This window comes from Phasianus colchicus, chromosome 2 (genome assembly GCF_987193195.1).
Source record: "Phasianus colchicus chromosome 2, bPhaCol1.hap1.1, whole genome shotgun sequence".
In the NCBI taxonomy this organism is placed as follows: domain Eukaryota; kingdom Metazoa; phylum Chordata; class Aves; order Galliformes; family Phasianidae; genus Phasianus; species Phasianus colchicus.
The window spans coordinates 35976068-36001673 of NC_143437.1; the positions used below are offsets into that span (position 1 = coordinate 35976068).

Genomic DNA, 25606 nt, shown 5'->3' on the forward strand with positions numbered 1-25606 from the left:
GCAAAGGAATCTGAACTGAAAAAGGAGATGAATGCAAAGTTGAGAATGGGCTGTGGGAAGCAGCAATTCTAGAAGTATAATACTGTATGAAGACACATAGGACTCTTCCAAGGAAAGAGACTGTGAAAGTAGGAATCACTTTTTGACATGGGAAATTCTGATGGAAAATAAGCCAGGAGAACGGGTCAAGAAGATGCAGGAAGAAACGTGCCTGCTGTGGAGGTGTCACTGGGGTCAGGGAGCTGCTGTGGCAGCTGGGGCTGAACCTGCTGGGCCATGCGTAGGTACGTGGTCTCTAAGCCAGAGATTTCATTTACCTCAGGCAAAAAATAAATAGGAAATATGTGAAGGAAGCACATATAATAATAAAGAAACATTAAATGTATTTATTTATTTAGTTACTCTCATGTACCAGAGGTATAGATCCACTGAATTCACTGAGGGGTTTTTCCACTACCAGAGCTGGTAACATAAGGAATGACTATACCGCAAGTACAGATATTTCTACATATCTTTGTTTTCATATATTTCTCAATATTTCTGTTATTATTTTTCTGACTTTTGCCTGAAAAAACAAAAAACATTTTGTTAACTAGATCTGCATGCGCACTTTTTCTAGAGAGGGAGAAATAGGATCCAGCCTTATGAAAAAAGGAAACAAAACACCCCAAAGCAAGCAACCAAAAAATATCCCAAATCCACAGAATCAATTTGAAATGTTCAGAAAATGACCATTTAAAAACATATATATGCCGCAGTGCAGGAGTATCTCAGCAACTCCATCCTCTATGTTTTAAATGCCATAGCACTAAACGTGGATAAATGCTGACTTTTGAGGGCACCTGATATATCAACACTACTTAACAGCACCTCTCAGATGCAGGTCATTACATTAATTACGAGCACATCTGTTATAACTGATCATTTTGTTCTCCCTGATTTTTAATAAGCAATTTTGCCAACACGTTTACTGGAAAGATTACAACATCTTCCTGTGCCGAGAAAACCCAAAGGGCCCATTTATCCCGTTGAGCCGTCTTTTTGTTTAAACAGAGGGTCACACTACAACCAAAAGACCGCCGTTTCCCCCAGAAGACAGGTCTGAGATTTGGCTTCACACAGCCGCATGTCTGTGGGAGAAAAACTTCTTTTTTAGAGGCAACTGAAGTCAGCCCAAGCAAACAGAACACCAGCAGCCCAAATGCACCAAGAAATGACAGTCAGAGTTGTTGTGATTTAATAACTGTAGATGTGGGAAGAGGAGGCTGAGCATCCTGGTTCTATTTGCTGTGCACACCGTGAGTTGATGTGGATCTAACCAAGAAAAGGGCAAGGAACCTAAACAGCATACGAAAAGCAAACTGAACTGAGGCAAAGAATGCTTTGTCCTACATCCGATTCAGCCCTCAGGTGATCAGGCTCTGCATGCTTTTAATTTGGCTAGCCGGGGATATTTGAGAAAACGTTCTGAGAACAAACGTGGCTGAATATTGAGCGTGACACAGAGTGTCACAAACGCTTAAAGCTTCAGGTCCTTCAGCCAACGGAGGGAACGAGTGTTTTCTGTCGGACCCGGGACGCGAGAACATCCTCGCCTGAACAACAGCCCCGGGACAAGGCGTCCTGTTGGGGCGAAGGGGGTGAGAAGGTCGGGGCTGCGCCCGGCAGCGGGAGAGGAGCGGCGGGAGCTGAGCGTGTGCGGCTGCGGCGCGGGGAGGCGGGCGGCGGGCGGGCGGGCAGGAGGCTGGTGCGAGCTGTTTGGCCACCGGAGCCAATCGAAAGCTGGGGCTTGATCCTCTTCTCGGGCAGCGGCTGAGAGGAGTCAGTGCCGAGCTCCCCTCCGCAGCCGGGACCCGGCCGAGCCGCCTCGCTCTCTCCCGGCACCGCGCTCTCTCACCGGGCGCCTATGGGCATCTGCAGCGAGCGAGGGCTTCGCACCACCGCCAGCGGGCGAGGACCGCGACCCCGCTCCACCCCGCCTTTGGACCTATAGCCGGCAGGACGGAGCGCGCTGCGGACCCTTCCTCGCCTCACCGCAGGTACGGGGTGACCGTTGGCGGCCGCTCGCTTCCCTCCTCCCCTCCTCTCCTTGTGCCGGCTGTAGGGCAGGGCGCAGGGCCCCGCGAGCTGACAGCGCGTCCCCGCGCGGCGGCGGCGGCGGTAGTGCCGCGTCCCGGAGGGAGCTGCCCGCCCGCGGGGCGGCTCCGCGCACAGCAACCCGAGAGGCGGCTCCCTTGACTGCCCCAGGTACCTGCAGGGCCGGAGCCCCCCGGGCCGGGAGTGTGGCAGCGCGTGCGTCCGTGAGAGCTGTGCCCCTTTGTACCTTTCTTTCTTTGCTTTGGGTTAAATGATGGCTTGCGATTATGAAACCCCCCCCGGGGGAACTGATCCAGCATTGCTTTAAGTCAGGAGTTGGAAATATATGGGAGGGTGTGTGTGCAGCCACTTTCTCATCCTGCAGATGACAATTATCATCGTACCACGCTTGACCTTCTGCAAAAGCTAAGGAAATAAGCGCTTTGCAGGTCTTGCAGAATTGGAGTCACAGGTCCCATAAAAAAATTGCACTGGCATTTGGCTGAACGACTCTTATTTTTAGCACACTATTGTGAAAGGGATTATATAACTTTTGGTGGGGTTTTTGAGGATGAAATTAACAGTCCGTAACAAGGCTAACCTCTCCTTTTGCAAAAGAGGCGAAATAAATTGGATGAGAGCCCAATGAGTGCCATCAGGTGGGCATCAGTCTTAGCAGTGACTGAGGCAGACACCCCCCAAGGACAACCCCAGGCCAGGATCCTGCAGGAGTCCCCAGGCAACAGGTGCAGGAGTTGCCTGCCCACAACCCTGGGTCATGCCGGTGCTCAGGCTGCTTCTGGGCTGCTTTGTGCTAAAGCAGAGAGAAATGAGTGTGACCACTGAGTCCTTGCTGCCCACCAGCACAGATGTAATGCAGATACTGCTCCTCAGGAGATAAATCTGTTGTTGTCACCTGAAATACATGCCTGAGAGATTTTCTGATGCAGATGCTTCACTTGTAACTTTGGTGCATAACTTTCAGATTGGCCTTTCCAAATGCTAAGGAGGAACGTTAATATTCTAGGATTAGAAAGCAGAGCCTTGACAAAATAATGTAATAGAGGCAGTCTGGTTTCTGCCAAGAATCAGTGTTCTGTCTTGGTGTGCAGGCTCTGAGCAAGGGACCTTTCCTCACTTTAGTCGCACAGCCTGCAATGCACTGCCATCATCCAAGAAGTGAAGTCCAAAATTCTGAAGAGCTGTGTGTGATCACTGTAAAGCTGCAGAGGGTGGACCTGTTTGCTCAGTGTGTTGTGGAAGGAGGGACAATCTGGCTGTGGCGTTTTGCTTTTTGCACCTCCTGAGCATACACAGAGCTCTGTGCTGGAAGGAAGCGTGCCCATAGCAGTGAGGGCTGCTCAGCATCTGGGCAGGACCAGGAGTGGTATAAGGCCAGTGAGCAGCATCAGAGGGGCTCTGAAAGGGTGGCACCAAAATAAACACCTCTATCTCTGGATGTTGAGCGGCTGGTCTAGCTGATCTATTTGCTTTTTGTTTGTCTTTTGAATAGACTGTGCTGTCATGAGACATTCCTACAGTGTGGAATAGAATGAAGGTGTGGGAAGGTGAAGAATTAATCTGAGGGGAATTTTGTTTCTTTCCACAGTATCAGGTGATGGCAAAAAACAGTCTGAGTTGCCAGCTGAACTACGCAGGTATACCCTGTCCTTTGGAAACTGATGGGTTTCGGTCATTGTTTGTCAATGCTTATGTGCGTGTAAATCAAGGAGATGCAGACCAATCCCTTTTGTAACAAATAGCTTTGTCCCGCTGTGATTTTCTTGATAAACGTGGTAGAAGGCAAATCCCAATGTACCATCACTGGATGCTTGCGTTAGAACGGTTTCAATGTAAATTTAGCGGCGCTGCATGTAGAGCAGTCAAGCTGAGTTGTTGAAGTCACTGTGCAGATTTCCTGACACCCGAAGAGCCTCTCAAGTGCTGCACACTGAGTTCTTTCCCTTCGCTCTCCCAGATGCTGATAGGCGTGGCTGTGCATTTATATTAGGGTTGTGGTTCCTATCAGGAGGGCTCTTTGACGCCAGTCTCCCAGTTGTTCCCACTTACTGTCCATCTCCGTATACCTCATGGTGGGCCAGCTGGATTCTTTTAGGATGAATCTAAACTGGAAGATGTGCTAGAGTCTTGAGTCACTGTTGGAAATTCCATCCGTGGGACCAGACCAGTGCTAGCCTGAAGTAAAACCCTACAAAATGCATTTAGCATTGGTACAAAGTCTCCCACACTTATATTCCATGTGTTCCTGTTGGGCCGATCTGGTTGCTAACATAGACGCATTCGATTTGCAGCACGCACTGCTGGTGCACAGCCCAGTTTGACGCAGGCAGTACTTCCAGGGCGTTGACTGTTCACTGATCCTTGCACCACTGTTGCAGAAGTGTTACTGAGGGATTGCTCTGGCCCAGGAGAGCAGAGCCCTGCAGCCAGCTGTGTAGCCCTGGTTGTGCCTGTACGCACTGAGATCTCCACAGACGGAGAGGTGTTTTGGTTTGGTTTTGTTTTGTAACAGTCTGGTATGCGATTGCAGACTACTTTTAGAGTGAGAACTTCGGATAACGCAGGCTCGAGCTTGCCTGCTGAATGCGAACACAGCCATTGTGCTTAAAAAAGGACAGACAGTGCCCCTCTGCGCTTGTTTGCCCGCGTTGGCTGTAGCCCCAGCGTGTGTGATGGTTCACAAGGCTGTGTTTATGTTCCTCGTGTCATCTGGGAGTGGTGAAAAATATTGGCTCGAAACTTGAAAACTGTCGCGTAGCACTGCTGCTCTGCATTCCATGGGTGCAGCATGCCAACTGACCGCGCTTCCCATAGCACCCCAGGAACACCACTCTATGGAAGGGGCAATGCCAGCAGCCCAGGCAGGTGGGAGTGTGAGCTGCCTGGATAGAGGTTTAGAAACAGACGCTGGTTAAAAAGTTCTAAAACATTTTTGCGTGCATTTCTCACTTTAAAGCTGAAAACATTTCTCTGGTCGGCGATTTGGCTGATTGTTTGCACTTTCTTGTTTCCCTTTAGTTTGCTGCTTTTGTGAAAATTATGTTAAATAGGAAAAAAAAAAAAAGATGTTTCCTAAAAAATAACAACCCTTACTATTATCTTTTGCATGAAAGCATTTCTGGCTAGAAAATACATTACTGGAACTGTTAGGGGCTCAGATAATTTTTGCTCAGTAGCAGAATCACAGAACCATGAGGGTTGGAAGGGACTTCTGGGGATCATAGAGTCCAACTCCTCATGCTAAAGCAGTTCCTTTCAGTGGGTTGTAATATCATTGTTATTGCTGCAAAAATCAGTCTTATTCACACGTTGATTTCATGCTTAATGTGTTCACAGGGTTCATAATGCAGTTTGCAGGGTTGTATGTGCATAGCATGAATGTTGTATATGCCCACCTTGTTTTACATTGCTGTGACTGCTCAAAAAGCACTTTCAAAAGCAAAAAAGTTGTGCTATTCAAAATGATTTGAAAAACAAGATTTTTTTTTTTTCCTTTCTTGATGACTGTATTACTAGAGGTTGTCTACGCCTAACTTTATTCTAATACACAGCTGCTTTTTGGGATGAAGACTTTAAGATGAGTTGCCTAGGTTATGGGGATGCCATTTTGAAAACATGGTATTTCTCGTTCTCGGTGCGTTAAGCCTTTTTTTACCATTTGTTTGTTTGTTTTACGAAGACTTTTGATGCCTGCTTCAGAAAGGGAAACAGACCACAAAAATGTGTCTTGCTCCAGATCTTTAAAACACTGGGCAATCTATCTTTCAAGATCCAGTGTGATACAACCATGGAAATCTTACCTGTCACCTGTCTTCATCAAAAGGATACCTCACAGCATTTATTTTTCACGTTCATTTTCCATTCTGCGTACAACTTTTCTTAAATACTTTTATTCTTTTTTTTTCTTCTTTCTTCATAATGTATGTAATAGCTATAGCAGAATACTTCAGATTAGTCTTAAAACTAAAAGGTCAGCTTTTTAGAGGCTACACCGATATATGGAATTATATTGTAAATGTATATTATATATAGAAATATGCATGCTACCATCTTTACTACAAGATTCCTTATAGAAACAAAAAGGTAAAATTGTCTCCTTTTGAACAGTTTTAAAGTCATGGAAGTGAGTATTTGAAGAAACTAGGAGGAAATTAAAGTGGTGATACATTCGAATACAGAAAGTCTTATAAAGTTTTTATTTCTGCCTATTTTGTGTTAAGTAAGTGGGAGAAGAAAAGTACGCTGGCAAGGGAAATACAGCACTTACCCTCCAAATTTCATTTTGGAAACTGTTTTTATTGAGTGTGATGGGCAGTGCACAAATATAACATCAGACTGTGTATTTAACAGTAATAAATCTTAAAAATTTCCTAAATTTTTAACTCCTCTTCAGAGTTGGAAACAACATTTGCACAACTCATGCAGAATGCGTTATTGACCTTACCTTGTACAAACACTTGTTAGAACTGGAAAACTGCACCGTGCTGGGGCTACGAGTGAACTGGCTGCCTCTTTTCATTTGCGTGCAGTTTCACTATGGGCTACAGCCATGTGTAGTCTATTCTACCAGTCTGCTTAAGTGCTATTATGCTAGCACTGAATAGCCTGATATTCTACAGTAGTACTAACAAAAAAATAAACAGCATTGTAAAAAGTCTGCATGACCATTTCTGGCAAGAAAGAAGTTTTTTTTTTTTTCCTCTTGCAAGTCTCAGACATAATCCTATTTCCAGTGAGGCCAAAAACTAGTTTGGCGTAGAGTTGAGCAGGATCCTGCCCATAAATCTGGCTAGTCTCCACGCAGATAACATCTGGAAAGTAGTCATTTAAAGAGATGTGGGAGAGATTGGGATAGGGGTGTAAATAGTGGGTCAGAGCTTCTACCCAAAATGAAAACATCCCAGCTCTCAGATGTCAGACTTCCTTGCTCTAGGCATGTTTTTTGTTATGATCCATCTATCGTTTGTCAGTTTCTGTTCTGACAGCATTATTATTTGGAGCTCAGTGTCCCTTCCTAGGAACAAGAAGAGGTTGACAAGCAGAGAAAATGGGAAATACATGAACATTCTCTGTGGTAGTATTGCATGACTTAATGGATTCATCCAGTAAAGTCTCCTGTAAAGAGAGAGATTGCTATCTCTCATATATTGATTTAATTTGTTCTCTGGCTGACACCTTTCAGAGTAGTGCATACAATGGATTTATACTGAGCATATTTGTTGATTTTGGTCTCTATTCTTCATTAATGAATCCCATGGAAACTTTTCCTGATAATTCAGTGAAAATAAATTTTGCCCAGGTGTTCTTAAATATGGATATTTACAATCTGTAAGCACCTTAGATCGTGTATACTCAGGGCAAGACTGTTAATTTCTTTCTTCTGCTTTCCCATTCCTTACTGAAGCTGATCCTTAAGTAAAGCCGTAGCCTAGAAATTGCGACTTGTTAAGGTTATCTGAAACTGAGGATTCAATGCAACATAAACCAGTTTTTAAGAAAATGTGTAGTTACATTCAAATTCACAAAAAATATATGAAAATCACGTGTGCTATTTTTGTTATGTGTCACTTTTTCTGTAGGGTCCCTGAACTAACTGAGAGAAATGTGCATGGTTGGAAGTTGAGCTAGTTTTTGTCATTTTCTCTAGCTCTGAGGTTTCCAAAGTCCCTCCTGTCTCTTACAGGAATTAATTCAACAGCTCAATCTAGTTTCTTTTTCTTTACTTCGTCTTCTACTTCGTCTTCTACTTCGTCTTCTACTTCGTCTTCTACTTCGTCTTCTACTTCGTCTTCTACTTCTTTACTTTTTTTTTTTCTTTATCCGCATTTTTTAAAACTTCACTGCACTTGATGTTCTTTCTTCTTGATGTAGTATTGAAAAAGCACCTTCACAAGCTGGAGTTTATTTTTTTTCTGAATTCTAGCACCAAAATGCCAGTTGACTTATCCTTCAACTCAGGTATGCAGCTTCCAAAAAACATTTTTATTTCAGATAACTGACTTTAAAGTATGATATTTGCAAACATAAGACTGAGTAACTATCAGGAATTGCCAATTTTCTATTTATAAAAAAAGTATTATTTTCTTTCTTTTTTTTTTTTTTTTAAAGTTAAAATCTAATATTTTATAAAACTTAAGCTTTTTTGGAAACAGGATTATTGTGTCATTCCAAGTTGAGCCTTGTTCTTTTCTGGACATCTCTAAGGTTTCTTTCAAAGAAGGATATGATATTACATGAAGAATGTTTCCCTTGTTTGCCAGAGAGCTGTACTATGTTTACTATAACAGGATTAAAGGAAATTTGAAAGTCAACCCTAGCTCAGCGGGAAATTGATAAACACCCTTGTACTTGCAGGAAGAGTCTGCCCAGTTGTATTAGGACATTTATCACTATTTACATAGACTTCATCCAAGAAACAGATTTATTGTCCATTTAAGTCTACACCAGACTTAGAAAGGCTTCTCAATATGGATGTGATTTGCACAATCTGAAAAATTATCCTGGCATGGCCATTTGTGTGGCTTAGCACTGGACCTCTCATACCATAGACTCTCAAAATACGGAGTCTGTAGCTTATGGATCCCGTTGCTTTCCAAAGTCTGTGGTTTGATTCCTAGCACTTCTGGTTAGGTCAGCTATTGTAGCCACAGTCATAAACAGTGATTTTCAAAATCTGAAAAAGCTAGACGAGGGTGTAGCTCCGTGGAAAATTTATTCTGGAAGAGGCAAACCCAGCAATACCTCTGGATCCATATCTGGTACTGGCAGGCTCTACTGCTGAGAAGCAATGGCAGTCCAGTCTCATATTTACTAATGTTTGTTTATTTGTATCATGGCCAATATTTGAACTGGAGACTGAGCTCAGGAGAAAGAAAAGGCTTCAGGGATTAATTTTCACTCCTAAATACATGTTGAGAGGTCATTAGATCTCTGCTTTTTTACACGGAAAGATACACAAATACTGTGTATCAGTAAAACAGAATGAAGTAATTTTGCTGTGAGTGACATACAGGGAATTTTTTAGGAAATATCAAGACTGGAGAGGAATATGCATTAGTGATAATGATGCATAAACTACTATAGTAAATATTGTAATCACCTCCAAAGTGACAGGTATCTTGCAAAAGTGGGCAACTACTTACTTTATACTTCTGAAAACCAAGAAAGGCCAGTGGACTATTCCTGACAAACACAGGGTATGTGTAGGAAATGCAGAATGGATTTACTGTTGGTTTTGGAAGCTGCTGCTGTGAGCTGTTCATGCTGTTTATGGTCATAAAACTGTTCAATAAATAAACACGGAAATTAGCTTATTATTTCTAATTTACTCTTTAAAACTTATTAGAAAAGAGTGAAAAACAAGGATTTTTTTTTTCATATGAAATTTATGGGTTTGTATATTATCCATTATGTTACTGACAAATACTTATTTCTCCCATTCATATAGTGAGTACTATGAGCAGCTAATCTGCTCCTAGATATTCAAATCTGAAGAAATCTTTCTTATTCTGTTCAGCACATTTGTGCTGAGGGGGAATAATTTCATTTCTCCTGTGTTCCTTCCTATCTCATCCAAAATTATCTTTAAAGATATGTGGAACTGCTATTTCTTTCATGATCCATACCTGCCTATGGTAGTGATGGCCATGACACAGTCCAGAGTGTTGGAGTGAAAGAGCCAACAACAGGCATTTTCTCCTTGATTTTAGCTGCTCCATTCTGACAGCAGAACTAAGCTGCTCTCCATCATATATGAAAAATCATGGCTGTTAGGTGAAGTCCCTGGTGACTGGAAAAAGGGAAACATCATTTCCATATTCAACAAAAGTAGAAAGGAGGACTTGGTGAGCTACAGGCCAGTGAGCCTCACCTCTGTGCCTGGGAAGATCATGCTGCTGGTCCTCCTGGAAGAGATGTTAAGACACTTGTGAGATGTGGAAGTGATCTGAGATAGCCAGTTCAGCTTCACTAAGGGCAGATCATACCTGACTAGCCTGGTGGCCTTCTGTGATGGAGTGACAAGTTCAGTGGACAAGTGAAGGGCCACTGATGTTGTCTGCTTGGACTTGTGCAAGGCCTTTGACGTGATCCTGCACCACATCCTTATCTCTAAATTGGATGTAAACGGATTTGAAGGACTGTTAGGTAGATAAAGAATTGGTTGGATGGTTTTAGCTAGAGGGTTGTAGTCATTAGCTCTGCGTCGTGTCCAGGTAGAAGCTGGACCAAGTGGTATTCCCCAAGGGTCTGTCTTGGGACCAGTGCTCTTCAACATCTTTATCAATGACACAGTGTGGTGGTGACACTAAGCTGAGTGATGCAATCAGAGGGAGGGATGTGGTCCAGAGGGAGGTGAGCATACTTGAAAAGTAGGCACAGAAGAATCTAGGTTTAACAAGGCCATGTGCAAAGTACTGCACTTGGGTCCAGGCTAAGGTACAAATACAGAGTGGAAGAAGAACTTACTGAGGCAGGAAGGCTGGTGGACTTCAACGTCCTGTCCAGCCTAACCCACTCTGATTCTATGCACTGCAAGCTCATGGCTGAGAAGTCTGTAAACAAAGGTTCCTGTCTCAGGAAGATAACATTGTCTACCTTACTCTGCTGGCAGTTTGTGCTTCAGACTGTGGGAGACTGAGTTCTTTTGATCTGCCCTGGGCAACTTTGCCTGAAGGCTGAAGAAATCTCGATCTTATTTTATTGTTGTTCGAATAGAACATTGCCTATTTGAGGTCTTCTGCTTAGCCTCATCCGCATTGATAGGCTACAACAGGACTGCTTGCAGTTTGCTCCATTGTATACAACTTGTAACTCAAAGCTGCAGCAAGTTGCCACTACATCTCCCCACTCCATTGCAAGCCTTATTTACTCATAAATAACTGTATAGTACCAATCAAGCATGATTGACTTAAGTTGTTTCCTTTTCTGAATGTGTAAAATAGTGTTCTCGTGGTGCTAATGCAGTACTTGTACTTTCCCCCCACACTGAATTTTAGTTTTATTTGTTGAGAATATTGTGATAAATTTTTCATTGCATTTATCTTGTCCTTTTCTGCTTACAGGATAGCACAAAAAATGCCTTAAAAATACTTTTTTATTTTCATATTGGATATGAATGGATGGATTTGTATTAGTTAAAGAGATATGTAGTTTCTCAATAAAATGAACTACAATATATGTCACTTTTGTTATGGAAGCACCCCAAATGAGATTTTTTTTTTTTTCCCCCAAGTGCTGACTACATTTGAAAACTGGCTTATTTTACCATTTCTCATTTACGTCATTGAAATTCACTCTCACCCTCAGGGTGAGTGTCATACCTCGATTTTGCTTTTAAATAAGTACTGTCTTCTGGCTAATTGTAAACCTTTGCCAAATCTTCCGTGATGGACTTTGCTTTCACCATGACTGAATTTTCTGAGTTGGCAACACCTAATAGACTCTTAAAAGCATAAATGGTCCAGGGAGCATTGCTTCCTTGTTATGATGCCTATGGCTAAGCTTGTGGTATCAGTTTATCTGGACATGAGTCTAAATTTGTCTTGAAAGGGTCATTCCCTCCTTCGCTCTACTCCTAAGTACTTGGTTGTGTCTTAATTCTATTACAGACTTCATGACACCTAGCATGGTATGCAAAAATAGTACACTTAAAATCTATATGAAAGTAGCTTATAAACTGTACTGAGAAGGGTGACATGAGTGTTTAGAATACTTTTTGTCCTCTCACTGACATTGTTAATAAGTGCAGAAACTTTGTGTGGCTGGGTGGCATTAGTAGTTTAGTTCATAGTCAAGGTTCCGTTGGTAAATAAGGAAGATCTTTAATTATGCCAATGAAGATGCAGCTCAGCCTTTCCAGATTTTCTGAATAATAAAGAGTGATGCTGTCATTGCCTTGAATAGAGTTTTATGGATCACTTTACGAGTTGTAAAAACTGTTACAGTAATTGGCAAGATTTAAAAAAAAAAAAAAAAAAAAAAAAAAGACTAGGATGCTTCTATTACATACTGCTTATTACTATGTGATATACATAATCTGCTCTGAAAGTAGTGCCTCCTGTTTATTTGTATTGAAACTACAACAGATAGAGCACAATAACACTGTTTGAGCAAATTCTCAGCTACAAAACATCTTTTTCAACATAGTCACCACCATTAGCTATGCATTTTCACCAGTGGTGGACCAGTGATAGCCTGTATGCTGCACTTGTAAAAGTCTGCACCAGCAGAGGTGAATCAGTTTCACAGCAGCTGTAATGGCATTGTTGCTAGAAAGGTATTGCTCATGCATGCCATTTTTCATCAGCTTGAATGGATGGAAAACAGAAAGTGCCAAATCCAGAATATAAGCAGGTATGGTAGGACAGTACAGACAAGATTGGCTGTGTGCTCCATGGTCTTCAAGTTAATATGGGGCCCTGGCATTATTTTGTTGCAAGAGAAAGATGCTGCGTCCAAGAAACTATCACCTTCAGTCTCGTTTTGGATCAATAGATCCTGATGAACTTAATATACGGTGTTCATTTTGTTCTGTGTGAACAATCATGGGACCAACTTGATGCAAATTTTGTGATTTTCCAACCTTCCCACCATTGTTTCCAGTGCATTTAAGCTGATATTCAGCTCTGTCCACAGTTCCCTCGTTGTAATCTGCTGGTTTACCCTGATGAACTGATTGAGATGCTCTTCATTTTTGGTGTGACAGTTGTTTACAGCTTCTGGAATGTGGCTTGTCTTTCACATTGCTGTTGCCACTGTTGAAACACACCACCCACCACCTCACTGTGCTCACATCCCCTCTTTGGTCTCCATAAACATTCAGCAGGAGTCAGTGAATATCAGTGGGTGAGATTTTTTCCACGTGGAGGAGTTCAGTGACACGCTTTTGTTTCATATGCGCTTTCATGTCAGATGGCTTGTAATGGAATATTGGTGGGAAGCTTCAGCCTCTACTGCGGTACTACTACTGTCTGCCTCTGATGCTGTGTGCCAACATAATAAATTAGGAGGCATTACTTTTGGAGCATCCCTCATATGTGTATGAATACAAATAGTACATAAAACACGTTGCCATGTTCACATATTTAGATGCCAAAAACAACAAAAAACATGTCTGCTTTGCTACAGAGCCTTTAAGGATGTAAGTTCTAATGTAAATTTGTACCCACAGGATTATAAATTAACTTCTGTACTAAGGAGTTGAATGGTGCATTGCTTCAGTATAATTCAGAAATATTTTTGTACTTCAAAAAAGTCACTGATAACTGTGCCTATTTAGTGGGAAGAACCACCCATTATTTATTGCTTTCTTATCTTCATTATTTAATATTTCCAAACTTGAACATCCATTTTTTGTATATTGTTTACACTAGTGTCTGTAAAATTTTACTGTAGTCAAATTATGAAACTACAGTTAATTGCCATTGCATTTTTCTCTTTGCACTTCTAGTTTTTTAACGAGCATATCTAACCCTAGACATGTACATGATAAGATGGAGTGGATTTGCTTCTGATGAACATAGTGATTCCGTACATGGATTGTTTTGAAACAATTAAGATATACTTTTTCTTCTTTTGGGTATAGCTCTTAGTTGGCATCACATAAAAATGGAACTCTGTAAACACTTAGCTTTTATAACAAAGCTCATTATATAATCATTCTGTTATTTTACCAGTTTTTTTTTTTTTTTTTTTTTTTTTTCCCCCTAAACTTGCATATGTTATAAGGGTCAGAATTCATTTCAAATTTGAGTGAAAGTAGACTAGTTTGAGATGTGGAGTTAACCTATCTAAGATGTCTTCACTAAAGAGTTGAAATTAACACTTCTGAACTTCATTCTTTAAGAGTCACCTTATTTATAGCAAGATAAATGCACTTCCAGCTCTAATGCCACAGAGCAGCAAAAACATTCTTTGGATAGCCCAAGTAATCCAAAATATATCTACTCTGGGAAACCTCAGAGGATCTATTTATTCAAAGAGATGGGAAAATTTAAGGGACGTATACTTTCAGCATAGTTTTCAGGATATACAGCCATAGCTTGCACATTTTATCAAGATTCTTAATTTCATTTAATGAAATAGAACTTTTAAAACATCATAAGCTCTTTACAGGGTGCTTAGAACAGATATTATACCAGAAAATGGAAACATACTTGTGTATTTGACAGTGTGTTCAAGCAAAAATCCAAACATGCCTTTGGATTATAGGTAAAAAAGAAAAATGCAAATAATGACAGAAGTAAAAAGCATGGTGAGCTTTTCAGTGGTCTGCCAGCTTTAACCATAAACTAAAATTGTTCATGGCTTCTGAATGGCTTTTTTTTTTTTTTTTTCTTCCCTCCAATCCGTGTTTTTTTAGAATAACTTTTGGGATTTTTTTTAATGCATTACAAACTATTCCCCTCTCACTTATTCACTGGTCATTTCAAGTATTCTTCATGGAAGATGAACAAGTTTACTGAGAAATACTTGGAAATTGTGTCTTTATTGTAAGATGTCTGGCTGTAAGCTGACAATCTCTTAGGATATAATCCTTTTCTAGGAGTTTATACATGCTACTTGCTGTTGTTAAGTCTCTTAATAAAGGAGTCTAATGGGACCTACTCCTCTGCAGGCTTCCTCAGTTAGCATATGTGAGGGAAATAGCGTCTAACTGCTAACAGATTTTGCAGAGTAAACTTTGCAAGTATTCATTGCATGTTAATTCTTGACAGATAAAATTACTTATTTGTTATTGACTTTGAGGCATGATTTACTTTGTCACTATTTAGTCATCTTCATGGTACACTGAGGCAGTAGTGTCTTTCCAAACTGTTTTGCAGCATTCGGTATTTCCCTAATGTGAAGTTGTAGTTCGAGGTTTGTAAAAGAAACGGGAAAGGAAAAATGGAAAAAGACAAGTTTGGGCATGCTTTTGATTCTGCTCTTAAAAGAGCAATAATTGGTGTCTGCAAAGTGGAAGGTTGTACGTTTGTAGCTTTTCCTTGCTCCTGTTTGTTGGTCTTCTCTCCAGGACATGCTGGGCATACGAGGAAAGAAATATTAAGTACTTTGTCACATTCCTTTTCACTGTTTTTACTCCTAGGATTTGCCCCACTCAGAAAATCATGAATCAAAAGTAACTACAACATTACCCCTCTCTCTCTCTCTCTCTCTCTCTCTCTCTCTCTCTCTCTCTCTCTCTCTCTCTCTCTCTCTCTCTGGATCAGCTTCTCGTATCAGCTTACTCTTTACCCAAAATATGCTTGTTAGGCAAACCTTGCATGTCTCTGATGTGTAATAAAACTTCGACACATGCATAAGTTATTAAAGAAAGGAACCCTTTGCTTTTATTCTTGATATTTCCACATAGTCTCTGAGTAACTTAGGAAGAATCTAAATGTATCTGGTACCTCTGGCACTGCTTAGATATGTGGAGGATAAAAGTAGCCTTTGCCTTCTTTCCTTCCACCTATTCTCAGTATGCAGAAGACTGACTTCTGAAGGTCAAATGACTCTACAAATAACAATGTGTAGTTACTAGTTTGGGAACATGGAACCATGAACCTGTGTTTAATGTTGGGCAGTTCACCTTAATCCTGTATCTTGGAATATGTAGGCTGTCCTCTGCTTGGCATTATGAAGATGATTAAGAATATTGCAGGGTCCTCATTCTGTATGTGAAGCTGTGAAGATAGATTTAGCTGAGCTTGATTCACCTTGCAGAAAAGCAGGAGAGTGATAGATAAGGAAAGTTTTGAGGAAGAAAAACAGGTGATAGATTGAAAAATGCTCCAGTACACTTCTTAATGCTCCCATTTGTGGATGCACGTGCTGAGATTTTCTTTCTGCAAGGAAAAAGGTGCAACTGAAGGCTAGGGAGGATCACTATGAGGGTTGAATGCACAGGTTAAGTTACACTCTGGAACTAAAGGTGATAAAATCCTCAGAGCTATAAGAAGATGTAATCAGATCCAGAGTACAGCCTAGACACATTTTACCCCCTCCCCCAACCTGCATTTAAGCAGAATGGTCTGAGGGTGCCAGTGCCAGAATGCACAGTTCGAAGCCAGTGAGCCTTTCAGAGTCTGCTTTCTTAGGAAATTTGGAGGCTTTCTCAAATGATGATCACGGACACCATGATTTCAGTACAAGACAAGAAACTGTGTAACTTTTAATTTTACAAGGATGAAGTCCAGTATGGAATTGTGCACACAAAGCAAGATGACAGTGAATTCTTCTTTGACTCCATCTTAGCATTGTATACGGAGAGATAGGAACAGAAGTTCTTTGCTTATTATTTGCCTGAAACAGCCTGTTGGCAATAACTTGGTCCTCCCAGCCAGGAAACTGTACCAAACAACAAACTGTTAAGAACCCTACAATTAATGCACACGTTGTGGGAAAGTTACCATTAGCTTCCAAAAAAATAGATTGTTGTTTGTCACTTGCCGAAACTGATCCTAATGACTTAAGGACTAATGTCTCTAAAGTAAAGAGATAGATAAGATCTTAATTTGGTTGAAGTAAGTGGTGGAAATCAGTGAGGTATAGGGTGATTCTGATTGTAGTGTTTTAGATAACATGGCAATCATACCACATGTAGTCAGTTATATAGTCAATCAGGTATTGGTCAGCATGGAACATACCTCAACACTGGTGGGAGATGGCAGCAAGCTAGTTGTTAATGTTGATTGTTTTAGTACAATTTAATTGCACTCAGAAGGAATGCATGGTTCCGTGTTCTTTTATAGCACTGGTGTGAGAAGGAGAAAAGGAAGTCGACCAAAGAAAACTCCAGTGTGCAGATACATGGCTGTATGGAATTCACTTGAACTTCCTGAGTGATAAAATGTGGAGCTGGTGATATTTTTGTGCAGAGTATATTTTTTAAAAAATAAGTGGAGCTTGTGATAAGCATGTAGAGTGATGCTTTGAGAGTCTGAAAAAGCTAACAAGAGGAAAAATAGCACGAATATCTTTGGAGACTGGGTGGCGGAGTATGTAGGAGGAGGTTCTTGCCCCTACATTTTTTTCCCTCTTTTGTGTTACAGCTCTTTCTCCCTCTTCTTCAGTCCGAATGGTCTTCCACTAAGTTCTTACTAGATCTCAGTAGGTAAGATTGTGAAAGATAAGATAACACTAGGAGCTATTTGGCTGTGGAGTGTTGATATTTAGTTATTGTAGTCTGAAAATTTGTATAAAGTATTGTAATAAGAATCAGAACAATTCTTGAATGTCTAAATCTAAATCACAAAACCAAGGTGCAGAAAAGTTGAGGTTAACATTGGCTCATGTAATAGGGCTTCCAGAATTTTGTCAGCCTGCACATGTTTAAAAAAAGGCCAGTAGTTCATTCTTGCAAACAGTTTTAGTGAAGTCACTTTTTAGCTCTTGTTTATAGAACCTGTTCAGCTACCAGTGCCCTTGTATATGTGAGGAGCACTGTAGCCTAGATTAGGGCTAACTATGCTAGATTTATTTAGAATATTACACTAGGCAGAAAACAGATTATTTGTGGAGTTTTCTTTTCTCTTGTTTTTTTTTTTCACTTGTTCAGACAAATCAAGTTTGATTAATTAAAATACAATTTCAAATATACAAAAAGTTAAGGAAAAATTTTAATGCTGAGAAGATCAGAAAAATAATTTGTGCTGTAATCAGAAGATATCAACAACATAAATGTTGTGAATGTATTGTTTCAAACTACTTCCTGGTAAACGTTGTATGTATGTATGTATGTATGTATGTATATATATATATATATATACACATACATACATACATACATACATACAATATATATATATTATATATATATATATATATAATATATAAACTTATGTATTTATGTATATTTAATATAAGTTAAACAGGGAGTAGTTTGAAATAAAATAATATATAATATTTAAATATATAATATATAAATATATCAAATAAATAAATATATAAAATATGTATTTCATCTGTTTTCCGTCACAACAATTTGTCTGTAATCGTCTGTTTATTACTTGAAAGTGATAGTGCATTTTTAATGGTGATTTCTTTCTTGAATGACCTGAAGGCAGTTCCTTGACTGGTATAAATGGCTGTGTATAGTAAACTTGAAAGTCTCCGAAAGTCTCTGTACTGACATTCCCATGAAGAAAAATTATTGGCTCCATTGGAATAAAATATTACTTTTTCCACTTACTTTAATGAAGTCAATATTTGTCATATAAATACTCTGAAACAATTTGTAGATAAATATTTTCAAATAATCCTCCCTTTTTTTCTTCCTTTCTCTTATTCCTGGAATTATTGGGCACAGCGAAGAGAAGTGGTGGGATCTTCTTGTTAGCTAATGCTTCAATACTGCATGAAGCCCTTCATCTTACGCTTCTGCCTGAAGTAATAAGATTATATTATAACACTGGTGTAAAAATGTACAAAAGCAACTGTTTTCTTGCAGAAACAGCTCTAATTAGAAGATTTGAACAACAGTTAGGAAAGAACAGCTTTTATTTGTTGGAAGTTGTACATAGATGAATGATCTTTCTGGCTTTTAGGGAACCTCATAATACAATATCATCCTACCACTTTAACGTCTAACATATCTGGGTAAAGGAGGAGCTCCTCTCACAGAAGAGATACCTTTACTTTGTAGACTAATTTTAGGGAATTAGCTGAAATGAATAAATGAAATTTCTAAACTTATCTCAATTTTGGAAGCATAAACAAGGCAGATGGGAAACTGCACTGTGATTCCAGTGTGTGTTTAGTTTCTATCTGAGAACAATTTGCTTTATTTAATTGTTAGGTTTTGTGGGAAAGGAAGGGTTGAACATTAGATACATCTTCATATGGTATTACTGTGATTATACGGCAAATATTATAGCTTTATGATGACAACTGTTGACAAACTATTCCACACCTTTTAATTATGAGTATTACAAATAGAGAGGAATTTGGGTGTTTGCTCTTAGGACAATACAGATGTTTTGGGCTGTATAAAATTCTGTGTGTTTGCCTCACATCTCTGGGAGGATGGTTGTGCCCATATCCCTGTCTGGAGTTTGGATACCAGCGTACTTCAGTTTATTATTTAACGTCTGTCTCATCAACATTTGAGAACAGATAAGAGTTGCAAAAGTGCTCTTGAAAGGGATTACATATCAAATGGCTTAGGGAAAAAGTTTCCTATGCCTTGTAGATCACATGTTCCTACAGCAGACTGCACATGCTGGCCAAATTACTTGTGCCCTAATTGGTGGGCAGTGGTAACTAGGGCCCCCAGACCACTGATACTAGACATACACAGCAACAGCATTCAGGCTTTAAGTAAGGAACAGTTAGCTGCAAAGGTCACCATCAAACATGGCTTGTTTAAAGCACATGATTGAGATCAGTAGGTAATATTCCAGAAGCTGCCACGGTGCCATCACAGTGCCCAGCCATACCCCGAGGTACTTGCTAGGTACTTCTGTTGTCCTGTTGGTGTGGTATCATCTAACCATACCTGATTGTTAATCAATTTTGACTTTTCTGTCTTGAAATCTGGCTACAAAGATAAATAGGGTTCATTTAGAAGAGATCTTCTAAGATTACATAGTTCAGCTGGCTGACCACTTCAAAGGTAACCAAAACATAGTGTGTATTATTAAGGGCATTATCCTCCAAATGCTTCCTAAACACTGGCAGACATGGCCTATTATGGCCACCTCTCTAGCATGCCTCTTCCAGTGTTTGACCACCTTGTTTTTCATTAGTTACTGGAGAGAAGAGACCAATTTCCCTTGCTCAGGAAGTTGTAGAGAGCAATGAGGTCACCTCTCAGCCTTCTTTTCTCCAGGCTGGACAATCTTAATGTCTGCAGCCTCTCCTCAGTGGTAGTGCCCTCCAGCCCTGCTACCAGCTTCACTGGCTCCTTTGGATGCACTGAAATATGTTAATATCTTCTTAACGTGGGAAAGTGTGTGTGTTTTATAAATAATGAAGCTTTAAATACTTATTTTATAATGTTTTATAAATTAAATTCTCCTTCCACAACAAATAATCTAGGCAACATGTCCTCTAAATAGCAAGATGTTTTCCAGAGTTTTGAAACTTGGCCTCTATTGACAACAGGGATTGTCTGTTATTAAAGAAATTAAATAGAATTATTTATAAGTATTAAAGAAATGTTAAATATTTCGCCTACAACAAAAGAAACCAATTCTTGAATTCTGAAAATATCTGATAGTATCTGCATTATAAACTTGGTAATTTCACAATTAGTGGACTTTAATGTATTAAACATATGGCTAGCTTTGTATAAGGGTACTGCAAAAAAACTGTTTTTTTTTGTGATAGCTACTAAGAAACTAAAAAGGCTAGGAAGATTAAAAAAAGAGAAATAAAAGAAAACTAGGCAAAAATCTGTTAAAAATTGGTTGTTTGGACCACAATAACTGTATTTTTTATTTATTAATTTATTTATTTACTTAAAAGGGAATTAAAGTGAGTCTGAGATGCCATCTGGCTCATATTCTGCTAGGTAAGACTCATTTCATCTAATTCTGATAAGTAGACAAACTTAGACATATCTACTCCAGTGCCTCATTATGTGTATATTTTTAGGCTTGTTAATGGGAGTATTTTTTTAAATCTTATTTGCTGTAGTTTTTGTATGCTTGAAAGATAAAGAAAGATTGTTATGTTCTGCAGTTCTTCTGTGCATTTGGGAAGTATTAACAGCCCTTCTTTGGTCTTTGCTTCTTTGTATTAAAGATCCCAAATTTTTGCAATCATTCCACATTAACTTTTAGTTTCTGTGTATATAGATGATACAAGTTCTCTTCCCTGCCCTGTCCCTAGAAATATTCATGGCTTTACTGAATCATAGAATCACTGGAACATAACTTGTCACTTTATGTATGTAACCTGTGTATTTGTGGAGCCGTATTTTCAAGTCCAAAACCAGAACTTTGACTTTTGTCCTTTATGTCTTCAGAACACAGTTATCAAAATATGGTGGGTATGGATTTGATTCTCACCCCAAAGATTTGCATATAAATTAGGCTGTCTTCTACTTTTGGAATTTTTTTTAAGTTTCCATATGATGAGAAGTCTCTTGCCCTCATGTGGGACATATTGGAACACATTGGTTATTGTGAGACCACCATTGTGAGAGGTATCAGTGCATGCAGAAACAACATATAGTTTGGAGTGTATATATGGAAACTGCAGCAGATTGTCAGTAAACTACAGAAACTAAGTCTTTGTTTAAGTGGAACTACTACTTGAGACAAGTGATGAAAAATAAGAGCTAAAAATAGGAGATGATAGACAGCTTTTTCCATTTAAATCTCATCTGTTCAGAAACATGGATTTATCCAGCCATGATAAAATTTTCATCTCAGTTTTAATTACAAGTGGATAAGGTGTGTTCCCTGATGCTTTTGACTTGCTGTTGTACAGGATATGCTATTAAACTTTTCTTCTAATGGCTGGTTCCTTTAACAGCCTTTTGGATCTGGATACAGGAAATGTATTAATTGTTTTCTTAACTTATAATGTGTTAGTTTAAAGCTGTACTCTCGTAATCAGAGTTCTAATTACTAGAATACTGTGAGCTCATACCTGTATGAGAGATTAGCCCTTGTACGTATAAATATATCTCTGCTTACTGTTTTAATGGGAAAACATTAACCTGTGTTGTACCCAAAATTCTCTGGATTTTTGGAGAATCAAATTGCATTAGTTTGGTAATAAGGGAGAAGCTTAATATGCAGGTTCCATGCCCTTTGGATAGCCTGTGGTTTATGTACCTTTGGACTAGGTGGGAAATACAGGCTGATGCCCTTTGGCATTGAAAGCTTCATTTTAGAAGCTGACTGGTGAGGTGCTGTTTCAGTCTCTGCGGAACGAATGCTCCTGGAAAACTTGTCTCCTTGTTTTCCTTGTTCATGCATTAGTATCATAATTCTGTGTCTTGCTACATCATAAGCATGCACAACTTATACCTTTGCCCAACAAGGGCAAAAATCCATGTGAATTCAACAACCAGAACAAGTGAACAACTTCTGTTGTGGCTCTAGCACTCTATTCTGAAAGGGAAGTTGGGCAAGTGTTTGCATTCAGATTCACTTAAAACCCCCAAGTCTTGGTGGAAGAAACCTTTCAACTTATAAAGTGAGACTCTAAGGTAAGAAAGGAGAATCCAGAACCTAGACTACACTTTTATGCTGCTTCTTTCATTGAATATTTCTTTAATTTCAGGGAGCTAAATTTTCTTTAATTTTGCATCACAATTGTGGAGCTTATTTTCAAGATAAGATAAAAGATCCTCTTTTTAAGAATGCCATATCTATCGAGGAAGTGAGATAAATGATGCATACCTCTTCTAGAAATATAGTTTTAAATAAAAGCTGTAGTGTTTAAGACACTGAAAAAATTCTGCTTTACAGTAGAATGATGAACTGGCAGAGAGCTGGTTACCTCAGCAGCTGAGCCCTGTGCCTGTTTGAATACCCTTTCTCAGCTGGCTTTGAGTGTACACTGTGGATGGCTGTGCATCTGTCTTAGGGACTCTCTCTGATGCAGCAGCCTATACAAACACCTCCGGAATCTGGAATAGTGCTAAGTTATCTCCAGTGAGGCAGCTGAATGCTGTAGCATGACCTCATTGCAGCCTTTCAGTTCCTAAAGGAAGCCTATAAGCAGGAGGGAAGTCAGCTCTTTGAAAGGGTGGGTAACAGCAGGGCAAGGAGAAATGGTTTTAAGTTGAGGGAGGGAAGATTTAAGTTGGATATCAGGGGGAAGTTCTTTACTATGAGAGTGGTGAGGTGCTGGAACAGACTGCCCAGAGAGGTTGTGGATGCACTGTCCCTGGAGGTGTTCAAGGCCAGGTCGGATGGGGCCCTGGGCATCCTGGTCTACCATTAAATGTGAAGGTTGGTGGCCCTGCATGTGGCAGGGGGTGTTGGAGATTCATGATCCTTGAGTCCCTTCCAAGCCATTCTGTGATTCTGTGAAGTCCGTGTAGAAAGTGATATAACCTTCACATTCTATAGCTATTACTGTTATTTTATTTCCTCTCACTGCTGTGGTGCAGGCCCTAGTCCTAACAGTGAGCTATTTGTACATAAAGACCATGCATCCCATACAGACAGCAAAAGCATGCCATTCCATCAGTCAGCAGCACCTTTATCAGCCACACCCTCCCAGTTACATTAGACTCCTCCACCCTGAAACAGGTAAGTTGGGTGACAGCATTCCCAGGGCCCAGTAGGAAGCAGTATCAGGGTGTGGTGTGGCGGCTGGATGAAGGCAGCCTCCCTGTAGGCTGGGACTGACAGGGCAGAGCAGCCCCACGCTGGCACAGAGGCCCAGTGGTACTACTGATCTTGCAGGCCGGTCGGCAAAACAGAAAATACAGCATTCAGCTGGATCAGCCAGCTCATCTTGCTGACTGTGTGGCTGCCTGGTTGTTAGTGCTGGCACAGAGTGACTGAGGACTGTGTGCATGCACACACTTTTGCAGTGGGCAGGAGAGGGTGGAGGGGAGGTGGTGGTGGTGGTGGTGGGGCCCTGGGCAAAGGGACTGCAGCTCACAGTTTAACTTAATTAAACTACACCCAAGCTGGACGGGATGACTGCAAGAGATGACTTAAGGTTTATCTCAGAGGGCCATGGGTTACAGTTTGAAATATATCCAGCTGACATTAATTGCTGTTTTGGTTATTTCTCAAGGTCAGACGCAGGGTTTTCTCTGCTTTGGTACTTTACCTGAAAGTTCCACTGCTGTTCCATGGTGTGTGTGTATGTGTTTGAACCCACATTCTGCATTATTCTTATCAGAATGATGAATTAAAAGAGAAAGGCATAGGTTTTCTTTCTTTAGACGTGATTATTTTAATTTGGATTCAAAAGTCCATTTTAATATGTTGATGATAAAATTCAGGGAGCTGAAATCAAGACCTCACACATCATACCACACAAATTAATCACACTCTTGTTTTAAATCCCTGTATGTCCAGAAGTTCTATTTTTATTCTCTACCTAATAATCCTGCTTTTGTGGAAAGTATGGTTAATGCCTCTTTGTGCTCTGCTCTTCCCCACATTATTTTTTGCTGTGTGAGGGATGTGAGTTGTATTACCTCCTGTTCACGTGGGTACTGAGATTCTGAGTTTATATTTATAAATAGGGAATATCTTATGGAAAAGTTGTTTATGGGAAAGGTGAGTAGCTGTACCCCTTCTGGCTGAATATCTTAGTGACTCGTAGTAGTTAGTGCTATTCAATTTGGTGATACTGGCTCAGTGTATGTGAAATACTCCTAATATCCAGGGAGCTTCTGTGTGGCACCTAATCTTCGTCTGCCTTCTGTGTGAATCATAACAGATAGCTTTGCCATGCAGCCAGCAGTGCATCTGTGCACCCTAAGGAGGCACTGGTATATGGATATATGAATGATGCTGTAGTCCAGGATGAAAACTGAGGCTTTGTAGGTGTGGGAACAAGAGTATTCTGTATTGTTTGTGTTGATTCAAGTGACAGTTATGTCCCTGTCACCTATTTCTAAAGTGTCTCCAAATCTCATCTCTGATTGCTTTTAGATGACTTACTGTGGATTTGGCAAGCTGCCTTAAAAAAATATTATTTTTTTTTCTGAGTGGGGTGGAGAATAGTCATAGAGAGGAGGTTGCTGAAACCACAGTATCTAGATGAAGTCTTTCTCTTCTGTACTTAATTCTGTAAATTCACACAGTAGCTTTCCTTCTCATGTCTGTTTCTGTTAACTCAGATGTGCCTGTCTTGCAGTCTTTCCTGTTCTGCTATGCAGTACCATTGAATATTTTGACTAAAATATACAGTATGATGAATTACTTTTTTTTTTTCTATTCAACTAAGCTTAATTGTCCTTCCCTTAAGCCTTCTAAGAAGCATATACATAGGTTGCTCTGAATGTAATGCCTCCTATTTATTTTCATGGAAACTACAACATACAGAAACAGCATAATAATACTATTTGGTAGAGTAAATTTGCAGCTAGAAGACCCTCTTTTTCAACATAGTCACCACCATTATCTATGCATTTTCACAAACAGTGAACAAGAATCTGAGTGCCATGCTCATAAAAATGTGCACCAATGGAGGTGAACCACTGTTTTCACAGCTGCTATGATAGCAGTGTTGCTAGGAAAATGTTGCCCATGCGGTCAATCTTTCATCATCTGAATTTATGAAAGTCAAAAGTTACCAAATTCAGACTATATAGTCAGTGTGGTGGGACACCGAGGTTGGTGTGCTCCATGGTCTTCAAACTGGTATGGGGCCTGGTGTTATTGTGTGGCAAGAGAAAGGTCGTCTTCTTCAGTGGTCTGATTCTGGAAGTTCGAGCGTTCAGCTTAGTGTTGTGATGTAGAGGTCAGAGCTGACTGTTTGTCTGGGTTCCAGGAAATCCAGCAGGATCAACCCTTTCTTATCCTAAAAGACAATGCTCATCACCTTACCTGCTGAGGGCTGCATGTTGGACTTTTTCTTCTATGGGAAATTCACATTT

At 40.0% G+C, this 25606-nt stretch overlaps 1 protein-coding gene across 2 annotated transcripts in view; it reads left to right on the plus strand.

The window, feature by feature from the left end:
- Positions 1–992: 992 nt before the first annotated feature.
- GREM2 (gremlin 2, DAN family BMP antagonist) overlaps positions 993–25606 on the plus strand; it is a 41886-nt gene continuing 17272 nt past the window's right edge. The window contains exon 1 of one of the 2 annotated variants that reach the window (XM_090135381.1): positions 993–2039. The gene's annotated coding sequence lies outside the window, so the exon portion shown is untranslated. The remainder of the gene's footprint in view (positions 2040–25606) is intronic. The other variant, XM_031592372.2, reaches the window with a different exon arrangement.